This window comes from Mandrillus leucophaeus, unplaced genomic scaffold, assembly GCF_000951045.1.
Source record: "Mandrillus leucophaeus isolate KB7577 unplaced genomic scaffold, Mleu.le_1.0 Scaffold203, whole genome shotgun sequence".
NCBI lineage: Eukaryota > Metazoa > Chordata > Mammalia > Primates > Cercopithecidae > Mandrillus > Mandrillus leucophaeus.
In genome coordinates, this window is record NW_012102066.1 from 1984190 (window position 1) to 1992809 (window position 8620).

At 41.6% G+C, this 8620-nt stretch overlaps 1 long non-coding RNA gene across 1 annotated transcript in view; it reads right to left on the minus strand.

Annotated features, from left to right (window-relative positions):
* Nucleotides 1–2736: 2736 nt before the first annotated feature.
* LOC105539347 overlaps nt 2737–8620 on the minus strand; it is a 20934-nt gene continuing 15050 nt past the window's right edge. The window contains exon 2 of the long non-coding RNA XR_001006036.1: nt 2737–4096. This is a non-coding gene — a long non-coding RNA (uncharacterized LOC105539347). The remainder of the gene's footprint in view (nt 4097–8620) is intronic.

The following is an 8620-nucleotide window of genomic DNA, read 5'->3' on the forward strand; positions in this document are numbered from 1 at the left end:
TCCTAGCATGATTATTTATAGTGTCCCATTTCATTCTTAGAAGTCACAATTTGAATGATAAATTGTATGGTTACACTAGCTCTACGTGAATACACAGCCATGCTAAAAAAATAAGTAAATTATCAATAGATAAGAAACTATGGGGATTTTTTGAGACTAAATCCATGTAGAATCAGAGGAAAGAAGAAACTGGTAACCCAAACCAGCTGAGGAAAAGAAGAGCATGATCACAAAGAATCAGTGACCAAGTGGGCCTCATGCCTGGAGGCTGTCAAAGCCAGGATGGCATCCAGGAGCAACTTGTGTGGGAAGTAGCGGGTTACTATAGCAGGAATAGAGTTCAGTTGTAGTAGATTGCAAAAATGCTCATAATACATCTCCAAACAAGAGTGTTGGGAGATGTGTTCCCACACCTTTGAATCTGGGTTGGCCTTGTGGCTCTCTTTGACTGAAAGAATGTGTTAGAAGTGACACTGTGTGAGTTCTGGACACTACCGCCAAGTGAACAAGCTTGGGCTAGCCTGGTGGAAGATGAAACCACATGGAGAAGGACCAAGTGCCCCAGCTGACAGCTGGCCACCTGCCAGACATCCAAGTGAGGCTACTTAGGATTCCTCCAACCCCTGCCTGCCCAGTGGATCAGCCAACTGCCAACTGACTGCATATCTTGAAGCTGATTGCAAATGCATGAATAAGACCATAGAAAAACTGCCAGGTTGAGCCTAGGCCAAATTGCTGACCTGCAGAATTGTGAGTTGAAGAACATTGTTATTTTAAGCCTCTGAGTTTTAGGGTAGTTCAGGATGCAGCAAAAGTGAACTAATATACCAAGAAGCCCTTGCAAGTATCTCCAACTTCCACCCCTCAAAAGTCCAGGTAGTGTTTATTTGGAGGTGTCTGTGACAGGCAGGAGCAGTGCTTGGGATAGAAGAGCAGTGACTATATGTCTAAAGTCATTTGGGAAAAATTAAGATCAACTGAGCCTGGAAAAACAAGCTACGATATATCACAGCCAATAAGACCCGTAGTTCCTTCTAGAAATAAATCATGTATATCATGAGATGAGATAAGAACATGGCAAATTTTGCCAAATATCTAAGTGAGCTCTGTCTCTATCCAGGAATTATTATTACTGTTATTTAATGTTGCTGTTATACCCACAGGTATAACAGGTATTTCTATAACCCCTTGGTTATACCCACAGGTTTAGCTGTAAATTGCAGGAAAAGATCCTCTTTCACTGCCAAGGTAATAAGATCTGGCTGGGTGTGGTGGCTCATGCCTGTAATCCCAGCACTTTGGGAGGCTGAGGCAGGTGGATCACCTGAGGTCAGGAGTTTGAGACCAGCCTGGCCAATATGGCAAAACCCCGTCTCTACTAAAAATAAAAAAAATTAGCCAGGTATGGTGGAGTGCACCTGTAATCCCAGCTACTCAGGAGACTGAGGTGGGAGAATTGCTTGAATCTATGAGGTGGAGGTTGCAGTGAGCTGAGATCATGCCACTGTACTCCAGCCTGGGCAACAGAGTGAGACTCCATCTCAATTCCAAAAACAAACAAACAAACAAACAAACAAACAAACAAACAAAAAAACATAAGAAGATCAGAACTGCTTACCAGTTTGCGAAAATTAATCCATCTTACTAGCAGAGGGTGATTTTATTTCTTATTGAGGTGAAATTAATATAACATGCAGTTAGCTACTTTAAAGTATACAATTTAGTGGTACTTAGTATATCTGCAATGTTGTACAACTACTTCTTTGGAGTTACATAACTTTATCACCCCCTAAAACATCCGTACTATTAAATACTCACTCTCCATTGTCCCCTCCCCTCATTCCCAGTTTATCACTAATCTGCTTTTTGTTTTTATTATAGGATTTGCCTATTCTGGATACGTCATACAAAAGGAATCATTCAATATGTGACCTTTTGTGTCTGGCTTCTTTCACTTAGTGCAATGTTTCTGAGGTTCATCCAAGTCGTAGGATGTATCAGTACTTCATTCTTTTTAGTGGCTAAAATATATTCCACTGTATGTATATGCCATGGTTTGTTTATCCATGCATTTGTTGATGGACATTTTTTGTTTCTAACTTTAGGCTATCATGAGTAACGCTCTTATAAACATTTGTGTACAAGTGTCTGTGTGGATGCATGTTTTCATTTCTCTTGGGGTACATACCTAGGAGTAGAAATGTTGGGTCATAAGATAGTTCCATTTTTAACATTTTGAGGAACCTCTAGCATTGGTTAAGATAATTGAAAATAAAGGGAAAAACAAATACTCTGACTGGTTCTCTCTCTTGGTACCTCAACATTTTGGTGCCTTAAAATTTTCTTCCTCGGCCAGGCGCGATGGCTCACGCCTGTAATCCCAGCACTTTGGGAGGCTGAGGCGGGCGGATCACGAGGTCAGGAGATAGAGACCATCCTGGCAAACATGGTGAAACCCCGTCTCTACTAAAAATACAAAAAAATTAACCAGGCATGGTGGCAGGCGCCTGTAGTCCCAGCTTCTTGGGAGGCTGAGGCAGGAGAATGACGTGAACCTGGGAGGTGGCGGAGCTTGCAGTGAGCGGAAATCGCGCCACCGCACTCCAGCCTAGGCAACAGAACAAGACTCCGTTTCAAAAAAAAAAAATTTTTTTTCTTCCTCATAGTTCATTATAAAGGATTAACAACAAGTCTAAAACGGAAAATATTAAGCCATTTTCTAATGATGCCCAAAGGTGAGATACAAGATATATTTTAAGAAACAAATATCAAGCAAATAATAACAGATGTGATAATAATAGATGTAGTAATACGGATGTAATAATAACAGATGTAGTACTACAGATGAAAAAGACTAAAAGAGATAAAGAAAAACATTTTGTAATGGTAAAAGAAATATTTATCCAAAAAGACATAACAGTTAAGATCTTACATGGAACCAACCACAGATTTTCAATATACATAAATCAAATACAGGTGGAACTATAAGGAGAAATAGACAAATTTATAATCACAGTATAAGATTTAAAATATATACTGTCTTTTAGAGACTGACAATATTTACCAAAAATAAGATTTATGTATTTAATTTTTAGAATTCATATAACATATTTAACAGGCTGCATCTAGTATCAAGCACATTGCTTTCTAACCGGTAGCTTTCAAGTGGTTGTTTGGCACACATGCAGCTAAGGCCAGGTGGCTCAGCTACAGTGACAAGTCACACCCTATAGGTGATGATAGATCCCATGGGTTTCGATAGTGTCTTAGGTCCTTCCCTTCTACATCTGAAAATATGTCAAAAGGACAGAGGGAGACAGGAACCTATTGTTCCAAACGTAACCTGTACTTTGTCCTCCAAACTTCCCTCATTGATGCAGAAGGTAGGAGGAGCATCTTCTGAGAAGCATGTTTGCCTTTGTAGGGAAACCAGCACCCATCATCAGGGGCTTAAGAGGCATTTTGAGGAATAATCAGGGGCACAGTCAGGCATAGAACCGTGCTAGACTTCCTCTATTGGAGGTTCACCTCAGCAGTTTCTAAATTACCAAGTCGTCCAAAACCAATTAATTGTAAGAAGGTGCCAAACTACATCTTTGGAGCTTGCCTCTGGTGGTGCCCAGGCAGAAGGTACATCCCTGTGCTGGGGTAGCGTCCAAGACCCTCAGGGAACCGATAGGCAAGGCTGGGAGCCTGGAGTGGTTTTCAGGTTGGGAACGTGCAGAGGTGTGGGGCCAGCTCCATCTGAGCCCCTGGCTGCCAACCTGGAGTGAGGACCTGCAGCTGCAACAACAGCAGAGCAGGAAAGGATGTTGAGAAAGTCCAGGAAAAGAAAGTCAGAGGGGCTGCAGTGGCCCCATTCTCCCTGCTGTCTGATTTCCCCCACATCTTCACCTTACTCCAGGCTGTAACGGAGCCCGGTGCAGGACACTGTGCTCTTCAGATTTCTTTTGCCAAATGGACTTTTTGTACTTGTAATTGTTGCCTCCTCTCTGGTACTCTAAGCCTCATAGTCCTGTTTTTCTTGAATATAACTTGCTCCATATGGTCCCTTTAGATTCCTAGAAGAAATTTCTGCTGCATCATGTTAGGTGTCCTGGAGACAAATGAATTCAGCTTCTCAGAAAAGAGTTAAGTTCTAAAGTACACATCTTATCCTAGTGGTTAAGTGTTGTCTGGAGAATATTTAACCCAATAATATATTATGTTCCATATAGGATATTTTTTGCTATATCTGTTAGAACTGCTTTTGCTACTGTAAATGTGATATCTGTTGATGGGAGATTCTCCTTCCCTTCTTTGAACTGGGATAAAGAAAACAGTTGACCATACAGAGTTGTAAACCAAAAATAAAATTTGAAGGCCCTGGCAACCATCTGAATGGATGCCCTCCTCTCCCAGGGCACTCTAAAATTTAACCTGAAAAACTGGTTCAGGCCAAGATAGGAAGTGGAGGTTGGCATGCCTCATTATACCCCTCCAGCATTAACATGAACACAGACCATAATTCTAAGAAGAAAAATTTAAAGTCTATTCTTTCTAAAGCCTGCTACTTGGCATACCTACATGTATTGATTGATGCCTTATGTCTCCCTAAAATGTACAAGTTTTATCATGCAGGTAAAGATTTCAAGTAGCATGATAAAACCTTGGTCTCCACAATCCCTTATTGTAACCCAGATACCTTTCTACTGATAACAACTCTTTCAACCAGTTGCCATTGTACGATCATGCCACTTATATGATTACTGAGCACTCTAATGGTAAGAAGAAACTAAGACTAGCTGGTTGTTAGTCTTAACTTTAGCCAAGACCTACCCCAACTCAGTTACTTACCTAGGGATAGGTCTCAGGCAGTAGACTGCTCTCTACCATCCCAGAAGCAGGAGAAAGACCTCATTTTCCCTGTTAGAAGTGAGCTCAAACTCCACAAAGAAGTTACCTGCCTTGGATCGTCATGGAAGCAGGAAAACTTGCCTTCCTTGTTGGGAGCAAGTAGAACTCCAAAAAAAAAAAAAAGTGGTGGGGGGGTTTGTAAGGAAAAATAAACTTTAGATCTTGGCCACATTTGGGGAGATCAGGGATTCTCTGGAGGGGATGCTCTCACACCTCAGCAAATTGTCCTGTTGGTTTGAGCCATAAAGTTAGCTCATGCTGGTACCAAGCACCAGGAGGAGATTTGTCAAAGGTCAGGGGCATCTCCACTCAGAATCCCTCCGTGGTTACCAAATGTGAACCCCCAAAATTTGAGACAGGTCTCAGTTAATTTAGAAAGTTTATTTTGCCAAGGTTGAAGATGCATGCCCGTGACACAGCCTCAGGAGTTCCTGATGACATGTGCCCAAGGTGGTCAGAGCACAACTTGGTTTTATACATTTTAGGGAGATATGAGACCTCAATCAGCATAGGTAAGATGAACATTAGTTCAGTCTGGAAAGGCAGCACAACTCAAAGTAAAAGCAGGGCATCTTGAAGCAGGGAGGGGGTTCCCAGGTCACAGGTAGGTGAGAGACAAGTGGTTGCATTCTTCTGAGTTTTTGATTAGCCTCTCCAAAGGACTCAATCAGATACACATTTATCTCAGTGAGCAGAGGGATGACTTTGAATAGAATGGGAGGCAAGTTTGCCCTAAGCGATTCCCAGCTTGAATTTTCCTTTTAGCTTAGTGATTTTGGGGTTCCAAGATATTTTCCTTTCACAATTATATACAGTTAATAAGACTGAAGGAAAGGTGGCAGGCAAACATAATTGCTTCTGGATGCAGATGTTTACATTTCTTATACCTAAGATGCTTATGAATTGGAATTGAAGAGTGAACGTTGAGCAAAATTTATATCTGGTTTAGCCTTGCCACAGGGCTGCGTAGGGCAAACAGCCCAGGCCCCTTCACTTAGGATACATTTACAGTTGCCCTCGGCACCTTCTCCCATCTTCCCATTGAGTACCTTCCAAGCAACAGATACTGTGGTGGTTGCTGAGATCTGACAAAAAAAAGACTACTACTCAATATCTGAAACAAAAAGCTGAATCTAATGCTGCCTGAAGTACAGTCTCCTCCAGTAAAACAAGGAGCTGATTGTCTATAGAAGTTTGGGGAGCATGAAGCTGAGGGACTGGTAGACTTTCAGAGGTGGGGTGGGTTGGTTGTTGCCAGCTAGGGAAACTCAGTTGTTTAGATGAGATTGTTGTGGACTGGCTGGCTTTCAAAAGCATAGGGTTGTTTCTGGCTAGATTTCAGAACTGTGTTCAGTTAGGTAAGTTGCCATCAGTCCAGTAGACCAGATTATTTTATTTTATTCCTTTCCGGTTTATTTTTTGAGACAGGGTCTCACTCTGTTGCCCAGGCTAGAGTACAGTGTACAATTACAGCTCACTGCATCCGTGAACCCCTGGGCTCAAGTGAACCTACTACTTCAGTCTCTCAAAATGCTGGAATTACAGGTGTGAGCCACCATGCTCAGCCCATTAAACCAGTTTGGAACTAGTTCTGGTGGTTACTTGCTGCCATAACTACAGCACATTTAATCTTTTCCCAAGAGTGTCGGAATTTTTTTTTTTTATTTTCAAGTCTCTGCCTTCAAGAAAATCATAATCTATGTGGGGAATAGTCACGCAAGCTATACATAGAGGCAGCATAACGGAGAAGTTAAAAGCACAGGTTTCTTGCTAAACATGAAAGATTGGAGACTCGCATTTCCTTTTGCTCCTTCCTGAATTTTCACCTAGATGACACTAAAAGGATTTTTAAAAGGCACAAATCTAAGAGAAAGAACATGAAGGGAGACAACAGGAGGAGGTAGAAGAACAGTTGAGAGATGCCAATTAAATTTTGGAAGCTCCCAAATCAGTTTGCAATTGCTAACTGATCTAGCAGACCAGAGAAAGCAGAAACAATACTGCCTGTAGAGAGGGGAGCCAAAAAAGAAAAACCCTGCCTTCAAACCCTGGAAAATCTCAGGAATAGGTAGTATTAGTCATCTCTGAAGGTAGGGGTGAGAAGTGAGGCTGAAAACAGAAGGATGGATTGAATATCTGTGAATGAAGCAGTTAGACCCTTATATCCCTTTCCATACTATAGGCAGACAAGTAACCCAGCCCAGCAGAAAATGGAAAGGTATTGAATTGAGAAACTCAAACTCAGGCATAGGTGAAAGGCAGGAAGCTCTGCAGAAAGTAGGGGAAATAAGTGGAAATTGATATATCTCAAAGTAAGACTCTAAAGCCTCCTTCCTTACCGTGGCTCTTAGAATGCTGGCATCTATAATACCCACCAAAGTATGAAACTGGAAGGAGAATTTCTCCTGGGGAAAATGGCCATGCCTGGAAAAAAGATTTAGAGATGCTGACACATTTCTGGGGAGGTTTTCCCTAGGGAATAGCTTGGGCCCTACCGAATCATTCTGCAATAAGTCTATAATTCAGTACATTGCACTTCTCCACAAAGGTTTTGTTTTTAGGTTTTAGTGCCTCACTCTTAGATATAAATGAATAGGTAAGAATCAGACATTTGAGGAAAGTTTCCAGCATGAAGAAATAGAGATAAAACAAACAGAAAAGAATTTGGAGGAAACTGAGACAATAGAGGAATCAGAAAAGTTAAGACCTACAAGTTATGGTCTCAGAGAGATAAAAGAAGCTATTGCATTCATGAAGAAAAAATGAGATGTTTTTTAAACGCCATAGGTAAGCAAGCCAGGTTCAGTGTTATGCACTTGTAGTCCTGGCTACTTGGGAGGATTGCTTGAGCCAGGAGTGTGAGTCCAGCCTGGCAACATAGTGAGACCTTGTCTCTTTAAAAAAAAAAAAAAAAAGCATATGGAGAGGATAAAAGATCTCTTGAAAATAAAAATCATGATTAAAAAAATTGATAGAAGTAAAAAAATTGCAAAATATTAAATCCAGCTTCTCTGTGTTTTAACTTCCTTCCCCAACCCCTTATCCCCACCTTGAGACTGGGTCTTGCTATGTTAGCCTGGCTGGTCTCAAACTCCTGGGCTCAAGTAATCCTCCTGCCTTAGTCTCCTGAGTAGCTGGGATCACAGGTGCATGCCATTGCCTCCAGTTAATTTCCTTTTCTATAAAATGGGGATGACAGCAGCCACTAATTTATAGTGTGTCACGTGTATTAAATAACTTAGTACATGCAATGAGCACGTAGTTCTTGCTACATTATTTTTTCACTTGCTATTTCACCATTTAGAGCAGAATAGGTATCAGTTTTCTGTTCAGTTTTAGCATATACATAAGGCTATGTGAGTAATTTATTGGCTTCTTAGGAAAAATTAGTCTATGTAAACAACATAGAAAAGCATGTTATATTAGCTAAAAGTACTTTTAGGCCAGGCGCAGTGGCTGACGCCTGTAATCCCAGCACTTTGTGAGGCCGAGGTGGGCCGATCACGAGGTCAGGAGTTTGAGACCTGCCTGGCCAATATGGTGAAACCCCGTCTCTACTGAAAATACAAAAATTAGCCAGGTGTGGTGTCATGCACCTGTAGTCCCAGCTACTTGGGAGTCTGAGGCAGAATCGCTTGAACCCCGGAGGCGGAGGTTGCAGTGAGCTGAGATCACGCCACTGCACTCCAGCCTGGGTGACACAGCAAGGCTCCATCTCAAAAAA